The 18,045-nt window shown below is 45.4% G+C and overlaps 1 long non-coding RNA gene across 4 annotated transcripts; it reads right to left on the bottom strand.

Moving 5' to 3' along the window:
- Nucleotides 1-230: 230 nt before the first annotated feature.
- On the bottom strand, nucleotides 231-6,040 carry LOC140640054 (uncharacterized). 4 transcript variants are annotated; one of them, XR_012036720.1, is made up of 4 exons: nucleotides 4,881-6,040; nucleotides 2,632-3,143; nucleotides 2,198-2,272; nucleotides 231-2,092 (listed from the first exon to the last, which is right to left on the bottom strand). It is a non-coding gene; the product is annotated as an uncharacterized lncRNA (long non-coding RNA). The 4 variants fall into 4 exon arrangements; XR_012036722.1 differs by having other exon boundaries at nucleotides 2,198-3,143; nucleotides 5,521-6,040; XR_012036721.1 differs by lacking the exon at nucleotides 2,198-2,272.
- Between the last annotated feature and the right edge of the window lie 12,005 nt (nucleotides 6,041-18,045).

Genomic DNA, 18,045 nt, shown 5'->3' on the forward strand with positions numbered 1-18,045 from the left:
TATTGAGACTTAAGTGGGCACTGCGTAAGTTTCCCCCTGTATTATTTATATGGTTTCACAATAATGCACCCAGTTTAGTGCACCCTGCAATGCACATTTAAACTCATGAAGGGTTTCACCCTCCTGACTGTCTCTCCAGAGATTCCAAGTAGAGAGAAGCTGCTTCTCCTCTGAACTCCCACACAGTGCATTTTGCATCCTTAAAATTCTGCAGTATCCCATGCAATTAGACCTTGGAAATAGATGCTGATATTTCATTACCTTTAGAGTTATTTTTAAAATACAGTTAATGGGTGCATTAGTATTCTTTTCCTTTGTCCCTTCCTTTCTTTCTCTCTCTTTTTCTTTTCTCTCTTTTTTGGTGCATATTATTTCAAAAGAGCCCCAACCCTATGGTGTGTCCAATGACTTACTTTCTAAACTGGAAGCCTGGCATGGCTGAGCCCAAACCCATGTGTCTGGTAATTTTCCCTCGCTGTCTTATTTTAGTGCTCATGATGTTTCAGCTCCTAAGGAGCTGCAGTGTCCTGCCAGAAGGAACATCTCTGTTTTCAATAGTCCTTATTGACATGGCAGCTGTGTGAAGACCAGAACGGAGGCTTAAACTCGGCTCTAAAAATCAGTTAATACCCTTAAGTCCGGAGCAAGTGCGCAGAATTAAAATGTGTGCATAGGGAGTGGAGGGTCTGTAAGTACAGTCTCATCTCTTAAAAGACAAACGGTAAGTTGAGTGTGGGGTGTACTTTATAATTAACAATTTTGTATTAGGAAATGAGGCGTAGCTTGGACAAATAAGGGCAGGTATAAATTTACAGGGGATGACGAGGAGCAGAAAGATGGCAATTAGACACCAATAGGACCACCTTTTTTTTTTTTTTTTTCTGCTTCCTCCAGACCTCTCTGCCCGCTTCTTTTCATCTTTCTTCAAAAGGAACGCGGACGTGAGATATGTTGGCGACAACTGGGGAGATGACCGCGTGGGTGCCGCAAGTGGGTGCACCGAGGTTGATGAGATGTGGTGCTTGTCCTCAGAGGCCGAGCCGGGACCCGCCGGCCTTTCTCCTTGCGTTTAATCCAATAGATCGCGTAACTAGAAAGGAGAAGTGCTATTCGCTTTGTACCAATGAACCTACCTACTATTTCGATCCCTTGGTTAGGGAAACCAATTGTTATAAATGTTAATTGTTGGCTCGGATATATAAGGTTTCCCAAAATGGAGCCTTTCAGTGAAAACCACTAAAAGAGGTAAAATGACATGAATTTACAAACCACATAAACCAAATGATCCATTTTAAATCGTACACAGAAAGCTTAGAGTTGTTCTAGTAACTTAAAACCTTTGCTGTCAATGCAAATCACACGAAAAACGGAGATGCGTCGGAGATTTAAAGGGAACGAGCAACTAGCTCCTGCCCTTGCTGCTTCTCGGCGGCTCCCGAGGGTAACGCGGCTGGCGACCGACAACCGGCACCCGACGCCGGGCTCGGGCTCTTCTGTGCCTCCTCTGTGCAAGTAACGGCCCGGTGCGCTCAGCTGCTTTATGCAAAAGGCCAATGCACTAGTTGCTGGCAGGGTTTCTCGGCTGGGTCGGTATAAGGCCTTGGTTCAGAAACCTCTGTGTGGAGCCCATCTGTTTCCCCTCTGGCTTGGAGAGAGATGCTTTGGGGCTCCCGGCCCGCTTTCTTGGAATTGCTTCGCCAACAAGAAGAACTACCGCGGGGATCCTGCTCTACCTACGGATATCTGGAAGGGAAGAGCATCGGGAGGTGTTTCTTCAGTATATTAGCGTCGTCGCTCTAGGGCCGTGCGGAGACTCCCCAAATCCAGGGTGCAGTGACAACATTCGTCTTTTTTCCTCTGCCTCGTTGGGAACTCCGGGTGCCCCCGACCCTTGGGATCCCTGCTCCGACGGCCAGCGCGGCGCCGGAGCAGCCGCCCACCTGCCTCCTGGGGGACCGTGCTCCCTGCGAGGTCTGAATGGGCGGAGGACTCAGGCAGGGAGATTTGCGGACCCCGAGAAGAGAAACTCAAAACCAGTCCATTAGTAAATGAGTTTTGTGTTGTCAAGGTTCTTTCCCATCCACTTGCTGTTCTGAAAAATAGATCACGTTTCGTTATCTTTAGTGGGAATCTGCAACGTGACACCGGATCCGCGCGGCCCCCGCCTCTTTCCCTCCCTCCCTCCCGCCCTTCCAACCTCGTTCGGCTGGGCCAGGGGGAGTCGGCCGGCCTCCTCGGCTTATTTCCGAACAATGAAGATTTGTCTGTTCCACTAATATATGCATGTATGTAGGGAAGGAGGGAGTTTTCTCCTGGAAGCGGGAAGCCGCGAGGAGAGCCTCCCGCTTCCTTGGTGAGAAAATCCAGCGCCAGCCGGGGACTGGCCGCTGGGAGCCCGCCGCCCCCCGCCCACACCTGGACAAACAGCGGCTCGGAGCCCGGCTGGCTGCTGAAAACCCTGCCGCCCCGCGCGGCTCCTGAAAATACAGGCTCTACATTGTCCCCGGGCTTGGGAGAGGGGAGAGAAGGACCAGTACTGAGAGTCAGCGCTGCTGCGAGGGAGCCCAGACCGGAGGACAGAGCGGGGTGTGTGTTTGGAGAGCTTATGCTCCTCTGCGTGTGCCCTCTCACCTCCGGTCTCTCTGTGTGTCCTTCTAACTCCTTCCCTCTTTTCATTCTGAAAGAGGAAACTCGGTTATTTTGCGTAGCGACCTCGTTTCTCATTTCTCCTTCATTCTCTTATCTCTATCTCCCTTCCCTCTCTCTTTCCCTTTGCTCTCTCAATCTCATTGTTGTTTCTCTCTGTGTCTCTCCCTGTCTCTTTTTGTGTTTGTCTCTCTGTGTGTCTCTATCTCTCTCTGACACACACACACACACACACACACACACACCTCTCCAGATCTCCCGATTTCTCTCTCTGTCTCTGGGTTCCCTCCCTCCCGCCAAGGCTCTGGGCGCCTGTGCCTGTCCCTCTCTGCCGGGGACCTGAGATCTCACAGACCGCGGGCGCTGGCCCAGGCAAATCGACTCTGAAGTCCACGCAGGAGCATCGGGCTCAAGCCTGGAGACCAGCTAAGCTGAGTGGTGGTCGTCAAACCGTTGGGGAGCCTGTGGAGTAGGGCGGAAGAAGTTGAGCTGGCCACCTGGAGGGAAAGGGCCAGACTTTAGCTGAGTTCTGAGAAGGCTGTGGCTCAGGGACTTGCCAATGGCCCTATGTGAACCAGAATATGCCACTCAACATCAGATGCCAAGCACCTTTCTAGAAAATAAAGGGGAGTGTTATAAGAATCCATTCTTAAGAATATAAGACCCTCTTGTCACCTGCTCTATATTAATATCGTCCTGGGGCAAGTTTACAAAAAAATACTCTTCAAGAGTCCTTATCTTCCATTGAATTTCCAATCAACTTTTTTTTTTTCTCAACTAATGTACATCCTGAATACCGCATCTGTCTAAGCTAAGAAGAATTTCCTTTTGGGAGGTGAAAGCCTGCAGCTCCTCCTGTTCAGAGGAAAGTGCTAGTGACGGTAATGCAGGGTGACACTAAATAAACAGTTAGGGTGGACTGGAAAGATGGAGTTAATTATCCAGTGAGCTGCATTTCAGCCCAGACCATCAGGGGCTGATTTGTTTTGGCTCATAGTCCGAGGAAGGAGACAAACCACTCTCTTCTCTACATCTCTTAGGGATCCTGATCGCTGATGTCTCAAACAAAACAAAAACCCACTACTCAGGTATCACCATTTCAATTAAAATTTGGGTTATTACACCTCTGTACACTCTGCAGAAAATGTCCATTGCATTAACCCCTAGCCCTGGAGAGAAGACCCAAAGTGACCCAAAATTACACTCCCCAAATCCTTTTTTTTTTTATAAGAGGCCTGTTGGTAAGGGAAGTGGACATCCAGCATCCCCACCCCATCTCTTCACTTAGAGTCTCACAATTTTATATAACTACATGTTCATAAAAACTGAGATGTTGGCCTGGTTTTCACGATGGTTTTACTCCTCCCCCTCCCCCCACCCAAATCAGGCTTCGTGAAATTTAAGATGCAATTAGATTTATTGTTTGCGTGATTCACTGACTATCCGGTTTCTTCAGGTAAGCCTGCACTTATATATAAATCCTAGTAACTTAAAACTTCTCCCTCCCCACTTTACTCTTCCCTCCCTCCCCTCAGCAGCTCCTCCCCACCTCCCCAGCACATTCTGATATTAATAATCCCCGGCTGCCCCTCTTTCCGGGTCATTACGGTACTGCTGGTCTCTAATCAATCCTAATGCGATGGCAATTGGAGTCCCTGATGACTGCGGCTCGGGTTTCTTGTAATGGCTCTACCACATTTTCCTGGACCTCCTCCTTTAACCTGAGATGCCAGGGGGACGAGTCCCTTCTCGGCTGCTGATTACTTCAAGATGTGGGGGCTGGTTTGAGCAGAAGGAGAAAGAGACACGCGCACAGCGTGGCTACCACTGTGGGCTGGGCGGCTGGGGCGGGCAAGGCGTCTGCACACCCCGCGGCGCCGGCACCCGAACGCCTTTTGCTACATCTCTTTTTTCTTTTCTCCCCATTTTCCAGGCCCAAACTCACCCTGGCGGACAGAGATGAAGACTCTTAAATGCTCCCCGCACGCCCCCCACCCCCTTCTCCTGGTGTGGAGATGCTTCGTGGTGCCCGGGCCTCTGCGATTCCCGCGGGGCCCCAAAAAGCAGCGTCTGCCTGGGCTCCCAGGCCAGGCCTGACCCTACCCTCGCTCAGGAGCGAAAGCCTGTCCCCATTCTTCAGGGCCCACTCTCTTCTCGAGGTTATTTTCTCCCAGTGCAATTCTCTCCTTCCCGGTTTAGTGTACTTGTCCCTCAGAGGAGCAGGAGAGTCTTACCCATCTTTCCCGCTGAGCCTCGACGTCTCTTCCCTTCCTTGCTCCAGCAGTGCCTGAAACTCAACCCTTTGCTGACCCAAAGCCAAGGCCCGATCTTGCCAGAATATGACCCTCTTCTCTGTCAACACCGGAGGCTCCATCTCTCAGAATCTTTAACCTCTAGGGACAAAGGCCCGACACTTCTCTCTGGCTGGTGCCATTGGGAGAGCGCGCCAAGAGTGGGAACTTGCGCGGGACCCCCTTCTCCTCCTATGAAATCTCGCTAGCTTCCCCAACCTGGGCCCAGGCCCCGCGGCCAGGACGTTCGTTCAGCACGTTCGCGGCATTTGTATCCTTCCATTTCTCAGCCTAAAGCCATTTAGCGAAACCCGAGCCCAGGATAATTGCCACGTTTCTGCCGCGATACTTCTAAAAACAAGATAATGCTTCTGAATTGCGGAAGAAAGTGCTGTGGACAAATTGGGCGCTGAGCTGCCGAGATGGATCACTTTGTTAGGGCGGCCGGTGGTTTGCGACTCAATTAGTGCATTTCTGAGAGCTGCTCGCGCTCTGGAGCCGGGTCAGCTTGGGGGTGGACTACCCCTTGGGGCTCCCGGGCGCAAGGAGAGTTTGGGAAGGTGAAAGCCCTTCAGCCCTGTACCTGTGTCGGTGCAATCCACGCCATAGGACGTGTCTTTGCAGTCCCACACGAATACACTGGGTTCTAAAGGATCCAGATTTTTACAGACAGAAGCTTGACTGCCTGCCTGGGCTCCCGAATGGGCCGCGCGGCATTTGTCTGAAGCACTCGTCCCCTGGGCTGTGCGGAAAGAAATACTGGGTGGAGGGTACTGGGAAGGTGACCGCCCACCCAAGCCCCTCCACGCGTCTCGCCCACTCGCCTGGGTTTGGCTTTTGCAACAACTTTTCCAACACCGGGGCTGTGCCGGTCTGCAAGCCCGCAGGGTGAGGCTTCCAGAGCCGGCCGGCCGCGAGGGACGCGTTTAGGGTTTGGAACAAGGCTAAGAGAACGCTCCTTGCCTCCACTCAAGTTTGCTCGCCACCCTCCCATCACCCCGCTTGCAGGCCCAGCTGCACCTCTGGCGGCCCCTCTTGGCGTCCGGGATACGCCGCTCTGCCAGGTGCGCGCGCGCGGAGGGGAGCGCGCAGCCCGCCCGCTGGAGGGCAGTGCCCAGCCTGCCCAGCCCGGCCTCCCTCCCGGCCCGCCGCCTGCGCCAGGAGCCCCCCGGCCCCCGGGGGCCACGCGAGAGCTCGGGGGCGCCGCGTCTGCGTCGGGGACAGCTCCGCCCAGTCCTGCAGCCGGAGGTCGGGCGGCCCTGCCCCGCCGAGCGCAGGCCGGGGACCTGGCCGCTGTCTCGGGTTGTTCCTTGGCTGTTGGTCGTTGGGACCGAGAGGCGCAGGGCGAGAGGGAGGGGGCAGGGCTGAGGGGGCAGGGCTGAGGGGGGCGGGGGCAGAAAGCCGGGGCGCGGAGGTCAGCGGACCCGGGAGGGGGTGCAGGCCGACGGCGGGCGCGGCCGCAGGAGAGAGAGGGCGCTGTCTTCCTGGCAAAGGATCCCGGGGCTGGCCGGCAGGAACTGAAACAAAAAAAGAAGAAGAAAAAAATCTGCCAGCTGAATCCCGGGGGCGGGGGGCGGGGGGTGCGCGGCGGCGGAGCGGGGGGGGGGTTACGCGGGCAGGGCGGCTTCTCGGCCCGCCGCCCGGAGCGCCCGGGGAGCCCCGCGCCGGACTCGCACAGCGGGGATCTTCCATGGGTTCCTTTAGCTTTCTCCACTGTTGCCTTCCTTCAGGGCCATCCTGCCCTCGTCTTCTTCCTCTCCTCGGAGAACTGGGGGTGTCGGGTAGGGTCGGGCACGCTTCACTGACGTTCGAGGTGCCCCAGTGTCCCCGAGGCGAGCGGGGAGCGGAGGGAGTCCGGATCCCCTTGCCGGGGGCGGGGCGGGCCTTTCGGTCCCGTGAGTCCTGCAGAAGGAAACCGAGACGCCGACCCACGTTCCTATCGAAGCGCCCCAGCGCAGTGGCCTCGCCTCGTCCTGGAACAACCAAGAGACGACCCCCTTATTTACTGTCACCAATTAACTGGGGCGCACACTCGGGACCACAAGGTCCCGAAGACAACTGCTATCAAACGCTCCCCCATCCGAAACCACAGATCTAAGAACTGATTGTGTATTAATTCAGGAGAAACTGCCATCCCTCCATTCCAAAAGTACATTCTTCTCCTCCGTCCTCTACAAGAGATAACGTGTTCTTGTCTTTCCATGTTCATTATAAAGAAGGCAAAGCAGACCAGAAGGATCCCAAACGCCCTCATCTTCTGTCTTGAGAGGTCCCTCTGTAGTAACAGATGGAGTGGTTAAAAGGCCCTCCTGATTCTTGGGTTAAAAGGCCCTCCTGATTCTTGACCAGAAGCGAACATCTCTTACAGGTCCCAAGCTCTAGTCTCCTCGTGAATTTCTTGGGGAGCAGCGACTCTTCCGTAGCCCTTCCTGCAGAATTTACGTGGCCCTGTAGTTCCGCCTTTGGCAAAAGAGCAATTTCCTAGGAGTAACTGGGTGGGCTGGCTGCAATCCGCCTGCCTCTTTACATTGAGAAACGCTTCTCTTGTGGGAACGTCTGTTTCTATTCATCTGATTCTCTAATTTCTTTGATCAGCTTAAATATTTTCTTGGCAAACGGAAATTGACCATGCCATGAATATGATAACAACCTGCTTGGAAAAAAAGCTATTTTGTTTCCAAGCAGCAGGGGAAAAAAGGGGCGGAGGAGGGAGGAGCTGGCTGGGAGGAATGCCTGTAACAGATTTCTGCACATACATCTTTGCAGTCTGGAGCAGCTTTGTGAAGCTGCCTCCCCCCCCCCGCCCCCCCCCCCCCGGAATATAGTTTCTTCCTTTTCTCTCCTCCCCTCAGATAAACACACACCTGGCCTCCTAAAAGTCTTTGATAGTCTTTATAAAAAAAAAAATATAGAACTTCAATAGACGCCCCTGGAGAATTTCCCTTTAAAACATAGATGAAAGGCAAGGTTAATACAATGTTCTCTTAATCCCTTTGCCTTCTGAGTCAAAATAAATATTTTCTTCTGCATATGATTGCACATCCTGCCATTTGACTGTGGCTATAAGCAAATCGACCGGTAATAAAAGTGTTTTGAGGCTGTGTATTAAATGCAGTTCTCTTGAAATCAAGGGGATGGTGAGGGAGAGAGGGAGGAGTCTTACTTCACAGGCAAGAGTTGGTGGGTTCCTGAAAAAGCTGCAAGAAAAGGACCTTTCACCTCTCATTAGTGATGGCATCAGTGCTCGGGCAGAGTGGAGCTGAGGTCATGTTACATATGGCACACAGTCTGCTCTGCACTTGAAACGTCAGCTTTGAAATTTTAGAGAGGGGAAAGGTCATCTTTAATAAGCTAAAGTCTGGGGCTCCCATTGCCCTCCTCACAAACTGGGTGGGTGTCCATATGCTTCAAACCTTCTGCAGAAGTTCTTTTTTTTTTTTTTTTAATTTGTAGTTTTAAGCTGATTTTTTGTTTCACATCTTCATTTAAGTCATAATGTTTTCAGCTGTTAATACTCCAAAAGGCCTTTCATTTTTATAGCAACTCTGTCATCTTTCCTTTTCTTTTTATGTAATCATAAAACCGTCTGTTCTGAGTGATAGCTTTTAGAACTCAACTTCCCAGGAGAAATGAAGTGTATCTGTCCATCTGCATATATGGATCCAGACATGTATGCTATAGGGTTACTCTTCCGAGTGAGCAATTTAGACTTCACTCTTACACACTACATAATTTACTGAACCTTCAAAACATTAAAACTTCCATATTATGTAAAAGCTCTAGTTTCTGAAAACTTCCTGGGTACAACCAACATTTTTCATGCCAGTTACTGAAATTTCACATTTTATTTTTACCATGTGGGGGAAACTCTCAAATCAGAATGTATTGATTCTCCCATAAGGCTTAAAGCTAAGGCTGACAGATGCTACAATGGTAGATACAGCACTGAAAAAAAAAAAGTGCTATCTTACTTCCTTGTTCAGAAAATATTAGGAACATTTGTGAATGTTTAATCCTCAGATTTGTTCAAGAAGTGAAGTCAACCAAACCCAAGCCACTGAACTATACCCAGATCTCTTTGTGCCACTGTCAAGATGGATGTAAATATTTTTCTTTCATGTAACTCTGCAAGGAACTTCTCAATAGTGACTTAGTTCCAGAAACTTTTTCCCCATACGGACCCACTCTCCAAGAGGAGCAGCTTTACCACACCATTACATGGCATTTCTCATTTACTTTTCTTTATATATCTGTCAATCTATTTAGTCTATCATAGACTCCAGATTTGGGTTGTGTTTCAGTTTTTTCTTCCTTTGAATAAAACTTAGGTATTTTATCCATATAAAAAAGTAAACTCTACACCCAAGGTGGGGCTCAAACTGAAGACCCCTGAAATCAAGAGTCGCATGTTCTAACTGACGGAGTCAACAGGGCCCCCCTGGTTGGTCCTTATAAAATAAACTTTAAAATATAAGACAACTCGTCATAATAATCAGGATTGAATAGTAGACTCTATTTTAGAAATTTCTTCTTCCACTCTGCAAATTGAAAACATTGGGACAATCTTCAAACATCCTCTTGAACCAAATAAGGGTTCCCAATTACTAAAGAATGTAATGATTGTGATATGCAGAGAAATGTTAGTTTTGCTTTGTTTCTAGTTAGATTCTCAAAAATGCTTAATTTTGCAAAAGAATAATCCACAAACTAGCAATTGAAACTACAGATGAGTAGAATGATTTCACAACCAAGAATGACATCAAATAAATAATTTATTTCTAATCACTTCCCTACATTATTAGGCTCTGCTGCTAATAAGCCAGCAGACTTTGTGATACTTCAGCTAACCCAAAGCACTTGAGGCTTTGATGACCCAAATGGTTTATTAAGTGCAATCAATTTAGTCGATAGATAGTCAAGATAAAGATGTAAACACTATATAGTCTTAGGGAATGCATGTGTGTTTGGGAGGGAGGTAATACTGCCTTTTCTGTTTGTCTGGGGGGTTTTTTGACTAAATTTCAAGGTTCCTAAAAGTACTCCAAGAAAATTTTGCAAAATTTAAGGCTTACTGGGGGTGACACAATTAGTGAAACAAACAAGAAGTGAAATATTTCAAGAGGGAGTTTCATCATAGACAGGTCGATAACTCATTAAAGGCCTATAAAAGGAATACTAATAATTTACACTTTTTATGGGATCCCTTACTCAAGAAACTTTAACATTTTATAAGCCTTATCTCACTCATGTTCTCAGAACTTTGGAAGATATTATCCTTATTGCAAAGAGTAATTTTTCTGTAATACAAAAATATGGCAGAGAGTTTGTATAATTTGCCCACAGAATTTATATTTCAGAGGCAATGTGAAAATAAGAGCTATGAATCTCAGTTCCTTCCCAACATATTTAAAAAGCAATTTTCCAGAAAGAGCTCAATGATTAAAGTGATTTAGATTTAGTGAGTCCTTGTAAAATATCATTCTCCTTAAATAGACTAAAAAATTCAGGTTCAGGATTTGTGAGAAATTTCATAAACGTCTTTAACTTATCAAGAAAAAGAGAATGTAACACGAAGTGGCATCAGTCCACAAAGGTCTGGTAGTTCTTCCATCCTGTCTGGAAATAAGCAATAGTCTTGGTACAAATGTCATGTGGGAGGAGACGTACAGATTACAGAACCATGAGGTAATTACTACAGCTTAACTGTCCCACAGAGAAACTATTAAGTGTTCATAAACAGGGTTATGATAGAATACATATTCTATGACAAGATTGGCCTGTTCTTTCAATGCTTATAATTCTTTCCTTGGCTTATTTAGGAGAATATTAGAAATTCCAGAAAATTAAGGATATAGTTAATCTCAAAGGCAATGCTTCACAAATTTAGTGGGCAAGCAAATTACCTGAGGCACTTGTAAAAATTCAGCTTACTGGGCCCTACCCCTAGAGTTTTTGATCCCTTAGGTTTAAAGTGAGACCCTGGAATCTGCATTTTAGCGAGCACCCTAGATGATTTTAATACAACTGATTATGTGCTATTCTTTGAGGATAAACATTCACTCTGCCCAAAGTAAGAGCATTAGAAAAAGAAGGTTCTCTCAACAGGAATAAAGTTTAAACTCCAAATTTTGACCTAACCAGAATTTACTCTTCTCTGTATAATTTCAAAAGAGGTCCTTTAGATTAGGTTTTTGTTGTTGGGGAGGATCTTTGGGTTTCTGAAGATTTTTGTAGGAATAAAATGTTTCTGGCTAGTAATTAGATAGAAATTGTCTTCTTTAAAAAAAATATTTTATTTATTTATTCATGAGAGACACAGAGAGAAAGAAGCAGAGACACAGGCAGAGGAAGAAGTAGGCTCCCCACAAGATGCCCGATGTGGGACTCGATCCCAGATCCCAGGATCACACCCCGAGCCAATGGCAGACGCTCAACCGCTGAGCCACCCAGGCATCCCAGAAATTGTCTTCTTTAAGAGATTGTTTCTGCTGAATGTATTAGTAGGGACGTGACACCAGGAGAATAAGATAGGAAGGAAAAATTTTTGAGGAAAATCTAAGCACCAGTCACAAAAATAAACCAAATCTCATCGGCTAAAGAATAGTGCCTAGGAGTGTGACAGAAAACAAGGAGCCACTAATGCCTCCCAAAAGCCACTTATAAAACCAAAAGGTTGGGGGATCCCTGGGTGGCTCAGTGGTTTGGCGCCTGCCTTTGGCCCAGGGCGTGATCCTGGAGACCCGGGATCGAGTCCCACGTCGGGCTCCCGGCATGGAGCCTGTTTCTCCCTCCTCCTGTGTCTCTGCCTCTCTCTCTCCTTCTCTCTGTGTCTATCATAAATAAATCTTAAAAAAAAAAAAAGGTTTTTTTAAACATCTCTCCGAATACATGATCCCTTTAGAGTAGTGTAACCCAAATGGGTGGCAATCTCTCAAGATCTGCAAGAAATAAAGATGCTCTGGAGAGTTGCCACAATATGATACAAGGAATGGAAAATAAAATTTAGGAGGAAGTGAAATGTGGTTGTCTACACTGCAAATACTGGTCATTGTTTCTTATAGAGGTATAGAAGAGTTTTATGATAAATAACACAACCAGGGACGCCTGGGTGGCTCAGCAGTTGAGGGTCTGTCTGCCTTGGGGTCAGGGTGTGATCCTAGGATCTGGGATCAAGTCCCACATCAGGCTTTCTGCATGGGACCTGCTTCTCCCTCTGCCTGTGTCTCTGCCTCTCTCTGCAACTCTCATGAATAAATAAATAAATCTTTTTTAAAAAAATAACACAGCCATATAAATTATAGCTTCTTGCTTAGAAGAGGGCGATTAAATATTGGAAAAGGTTAGCAATCATAATTTATTATTTTTCTCCTTTAAAGATCATTTGAAAATGAGATCATGGAAACATAGATACCAAATTCTGCCATTGAAAGAGGCCAAGAAGTCATTAGCTGAGCCTGACCCTTGAAGTAGAATCCCTCAAAAAACAATTTAGATGGGACAGCCCCAGCTCTGCTTAAACACTTGAGTGATGGAGAGCTCACTACCTCACATCTATATTGGGTGTTTTGAGAGTCGCCAAAACAAGAAAGATATGAATGGTGGTAACAAAATCACTTGGAATCCATGGTCCTATACAAAGGAGATAAAATGTGAAAAAAATAAGTAAATAAATAAAATAAAATGTGAGAGAACCATGAAGGGGATCTTCTGACTACTTGTTGGCCAAGTAGAAAGTTCGAGTACACTGTACTAGCTAAACTGCTTTCTCCAGTTTCCATTTTAGGCATTTCTGCTGTTTGCCCACTGCCTAGTAGGCGGCAGGAGTTCACTATAGGAAAAGTAAATATTGTCATTTCAAATAAAGAACTGTTTATTATATAACAGAACAGAAGCTGCCTTCTATTTTTGAGACTCTGCTAAGTTAATTGGGGACAGTAGCCAAAGCAGCTGCCCAGGAGATGGTGTTTTCCAACAGCTACAGTCCTTCAAACTAAACTGTGTTTGTGTGTGTCTGCAAAGTGGCAATCACATTGTTCTTGTCATTGAAGGTTCTTTGGCTCCTGTTGGGATTGAGTAAGTAGGGGCACCATTTGTACTATTTTACCAATCCATTTGATTCCTGCAGTGAGAGCAAACTGTAAGCAGACAGATCAAAGCTAAACCTAGTGGCCAGCTACCATTAATGGGACTTAGTCCAGACTCTTCTGAGTGAACAGGGAAAGGTTGACTTAAGGCCTATTTCCATCTAACTCAGTAGTTCCAAAATTTTGGTAGATTTGCACCTAAGCTCAATTTATTTGTCTTTTTTAAAATAACTTTTCCACATCCATTTTGATGGATGTTTTGTCTGCTGTCCACATTTTGAGAAACACTGGTTTAAGTGCATGATAGGGAAAGGAAATTGTAGACTGAGTGATGATTTAAGATAAACACAAAGTTTTGGTTAATAAAAGAATGTTTTTCAGGAAAAATACTTTGCACATTTATAATGCTTCTATTTTTCAAAGGGCTTCTTCTTTTTTTTTTTTTAAGATTTTATTTATTCTTGAGAGGTACAGAGAGGCAGAGACGTAGGCAGAGGAAGAAGCAGGCTCCCTGTGGGGAGCCTCATGCAGACTCCATACCAGGACCCCAGGATCACGACCTGAGCCAAAGGCAGATGCTCAACCACTGAGCCACCCAGGTGTCCCTCAAAGGGCGTCTTACATCTGATTCTCATTTGTGAGATGGACAAGGAAGAACAATATTGATAAGTCCATTTTACAAATAAAGAAACTCAGATAATGAGTGTATAAGTGACCAAATATGTGGTAGAATGGAAGCTAAAAGCACAAGTTTTCCCCTTTTTGTTTATCCACTTTTTAGTCTCATTTCTAGCAAGTCAAAATATGTACACATTCCTCAAAGTTTTTTAAAGCTTTACTTATTTATTTATTCATGAAAGACACACAGAGAGAGGCAGAGACATAGGCAGAGGGAGAAGTGGACTCCCTGCAGGAGCCCAGCGTGGAACTAGATCCCAGAACTCCAGGATCGCACCCTGAGCCGAAGGCAGACGCTCAACCCTTGAGCCACCCAGGCATCCCCCTCAAACTTTTTTTTTTTTTTTTAAAGATTTTATTTATTTATTCATGATAGTCACAGAGAGAGAGAGAGGCAGAGACATAGGCAGAGGGAGAAGCAGGCTCCATGCAGGGAGCCCGATGTGGGATTCGATCCAGGGTCTCCAGGATCATGCCCTGGGCCAAAGGCAGGCACCAAACCGCTGCGCCACCCAGGGATCCCGCCCCCTCAAACTTTTTAATGGACTTAACACACTTCATGAATTTAAAAATTTTATCTAATTGTTCTCTAATATAAATAGACATGCTTTTTTTTCCTCTAACCTTTTTGTTTTGTAAATTATGACTGTGATTATCTTCACACATCTATCTTCGAGTACTCGGGTGAATAGTTCATTAGGGTAAATGGCTAAAAGTGAAATTCCTAAGTTAAAGGGTATGAATTTTATTTTATTTTTAAAATATTTTATTTAAAAAAAAATAAATAAAATAAAATATTTTATTTATCTATTCATGAGAGACAGAGAATGAGGCAGAGACACAGGCAGAGGGAGAAGCAGGCTTCATGCAGGGAGCCGGACATGGAACTCGATCCCGGGACTCCAAGATCGAGCCCTGGGACGAAGGCAGGCGCTCAACCGCTGAGTCACCCGGGCATCCCAAGGGTATGAATTTTAAAAATTAGGTTTTGGGATGCCTGGGTGGCTCAGCGGTTGAGCGCCTGCCTTCCACCCAGGGCAGGATCCTAGAGATCTGGAATCGAGTCCCACATCAGGCTCCCTGCATGGAGCCTGCTTCTTCCTCTGCCTGTCTTTCTGCCTCTCTCTCTCTGTGTCTCTCATGAATGAATAAATTAAATCTTTTTTAAAAAAATAAATATTAGGTGTATAATGCTAAATTGTCCTTCAAAATTTATACCATTTTGCACTCCCCTTGACAGTATACAATAGACTATTTTCCTCAGATGCCTATCAATACTGATTAGTCTTTGCCAATTTGATTGGGAAAATGTGACTAATTTTTAAATTTTAATCTTGTTGTTAAAGCATAGCATATTTTAGATTATGTTTAATATATTTAATTAGGCAGGAAAATGTACAAATCTGAAGTGTACAGCTCAATAACTTTTTACATAGGTAGACATCTGAGTAACCACTATGCGGATCAAGATAAAAAACAATTCCATCACCTCAGAAAGTTCTTTCTCACCACTTCACCTACCCACCTACCCTAATGACTCTTCTGACTTCTATCAATACCAATTCGCTTTCCCTGCCTGTTCTTGAATTGAATATAAATGAAATCAAACAATTGTATATCTTCCTTTGCTCAATATATCTGTGGGACTCATCTTTGTTGCTGTTATGTATCAGTAGTTCACTCCTTTTTTTTTTTTTTAAAGATTTTATTTACTTATTTGAGAGAGAGAGAGAACATGCACAGTCATGCATACACAGTTAAAGGAGGGTAGGAAAGACGGGGAGGGAGAGGACAAGCAGACTCCTGTCCCCCCTCCTATCCCACGACCCTGAGATCAGGACCTGAGCTGAAACCAAGAGTCAGACAATCAACTGAGACTCCCAGGCGCCCCTTTTGTTATTGTTTTATATTCCATTCCATGAATACACTATAGATTTGTAATGCATTCTCCTGTTGATGGACATTTGAGTTGTTTTAGTTTTTTACTGCAATAAATAAAGCTGCTATGAACATTTTTTTAAAAGACTTTATTTATTCACAAGATACACAGAGAGAGAGAGGCAGAGACACAGGCAGAGAGAGAAGCTGGCTCCATGGTGGGCTTCGGTCCTGGGTCTCCAGGATCATACCCCAGGCTGAAGGCAACGCTAAACCACTGGGGCCACCAGGGCTGCCCTGCTATGAACATTCTTGAACATGTCCTTCGTTAGAGATATATACTCATTTGTCTCAGTCATATACCTAAAGTAGAATTGCTGAGTCATAGGGTAGCTTAATAGACACTGCTTAATAGTTTTCTAAAGTTGCACTCCCACCAGCAATTGTATGAGAGTTCCACCTTCCCCACATCCTCCCAATACTCAGTGTTTTTATGATTTTATATCTTAGACTTCCTAATGCATGTATAATAGTAGCTTGTGTTTTTAATTTGCATTCTTCTGAAGAATGAATAATGATGTTGACCATGTTTTCATATGCTTATTGGCTTGGATATTCTCTTTTGTGTGGTATTTGTCCAAATCTTTGCCTATTCTTTAAATTGTTTGGTGATGAGGGGCGGGGGGCACCTGGGTGGCTCAGTAGGTTGAACATCTGCCTTTGGCTCAGGTCATGATCTCAGGGTCCTAGGATTGAGGCCCTGTTCAGGCTCCCTGCTCAGCATGGAGTCTGCTTCTCCCTCTCTCTCCACCCCTTCCCCCTGCTTGTGCTCTCTCTTTCTGTGTCTCATAAATAAATAAATAAATAAATAAATAAATAAATAAATAAATAAATAAATAAACAGTTTGTGGGTTTTGTGGGGTTTTTTTTGTGTGTGTCTTTTTTGATTTACATGAGTTCTTTATAGATTCTGGTTGTAACTCCTTGGTCAGATGGATGGATGAATGGATGGATGGATAGATGATGGATAGATAGATAGATAGATAGATAGATAAATTATTTTAGTTTGTAACTTGCCCCTTTACTTTCACAGATATATTTCTAACAAACAGAAGTTCTAAATTTCAGTTAAGTCCAATTATGTTTTTATTCTTTTATGGTTATTGTCTCTCTTTTTTAAAGATTTTATTTATTCATGAGAGGCACAGAGAGAGGCAGAGACACAGGCAGAAGGAGAAGAAGCAGGCTTCTCGCAGGGAGCCCAATGTGGGACTAGATTTGAGACCCCAGGATCACGCCCTAAGCCAAAGGCAGACGCTCAACCACTGAGCCACCCAGGCATATCTTATAGACGAAATCTTTGGGACGCCTGGGTGGCTCAGTGGTTGAGCATCTGCCTTTGGCTCAGGGCATGATCCCGGGGTCCTGGCATGGCGTCTGGCATCAGACTCCTTGAGAGGAGCCTGCTTCTCCCTCTACCTGTGTTTCTGCCTCTCTCCGCGTGTCTCTCCTGAATAAATAAAATCTTTATTTTTTATTTTATTTTTAAAATATTTTATTTATTTATTCAGGAATGACACAGACTGAGAAAGAGACAGAGGGAGAAGCAGGCTCCATGCAAGGAGCCCGATGTGGGACTCGATCCAGGGACTCCAGGATCACACCCTGGGCCGAAGGCAGGTGCTAAACCACTGAGCCACCCAGGAATCCCCAAATAAAATCTTTAAAACAGAAATCTTGGGGGTTAAAAAAATAAAAAAATAAAAAAAAATAAATCTTGGGGGTTCTGGGCTGGCTCAGTTGGGACAGTCTGTAATTCTTGATCTCGGGGTAATGAGTTTGAGCCCCATGTGGAGGGTAGAATTTACTTAAAGAAAATCTTTGGGGGCAGCCCAGGTGGCTCAGCGGTTTAGCACCGCCTTCAGCCCAGGGCCTGATCCTGGAGACCCGGGATCGAGTCCCATGTCAGACTCCCTGCATGGAGCCTGCTTCTCCCTCTCCCTGTGCCTCTGTCTCTCTCTCTGTGTGTCTCTCATGAATAAATAAATAAAATCTAAAAAATATATATATTTAAAAAAAAAAGAAAATCTTTGGCTATCCCAAGCTCAGAAGGATATTCTCCAATGTTTTCTTATAAAACCATGAGTATTTTAATTTGATACTTTGGTATTTTTAATTTTGACACTTTTATACTTATGAGCCTTCTTTAATTTTTGCCTATGGTCTAAGGAAAGAGTTATGTTGTGAAGTTTTTTATGCCTGTATGGATATACAATAGTTCCAGCGTCACAGGTTAAAACAAACATATTTTCTTCTGCAATGACATTACCACCTTAGAGAGAAAGTATTTGATATTTTACCACTAAATATGTTAGGCATGGCTTTTGGGGTTTTTTTGTAGGTTTTGTCAGAGTGATAAAGTTCACTTCTATTCTTAATTTGCTGAGAATTTTTTTCCCTGAGTGAAG

Source organism: Canis lupus, chromosome 9, assembly GCF_048164855.1.
Source record: "Canis lupus baileyi chromosome 9, mCanLup2.hap1, whole genome shotgun sequence".
Lineage (NCBI taxonomy): Eukaryota > Metazoa > Chordata > Mammalia > Carnivora > Canidae > Canis > Canis lupus.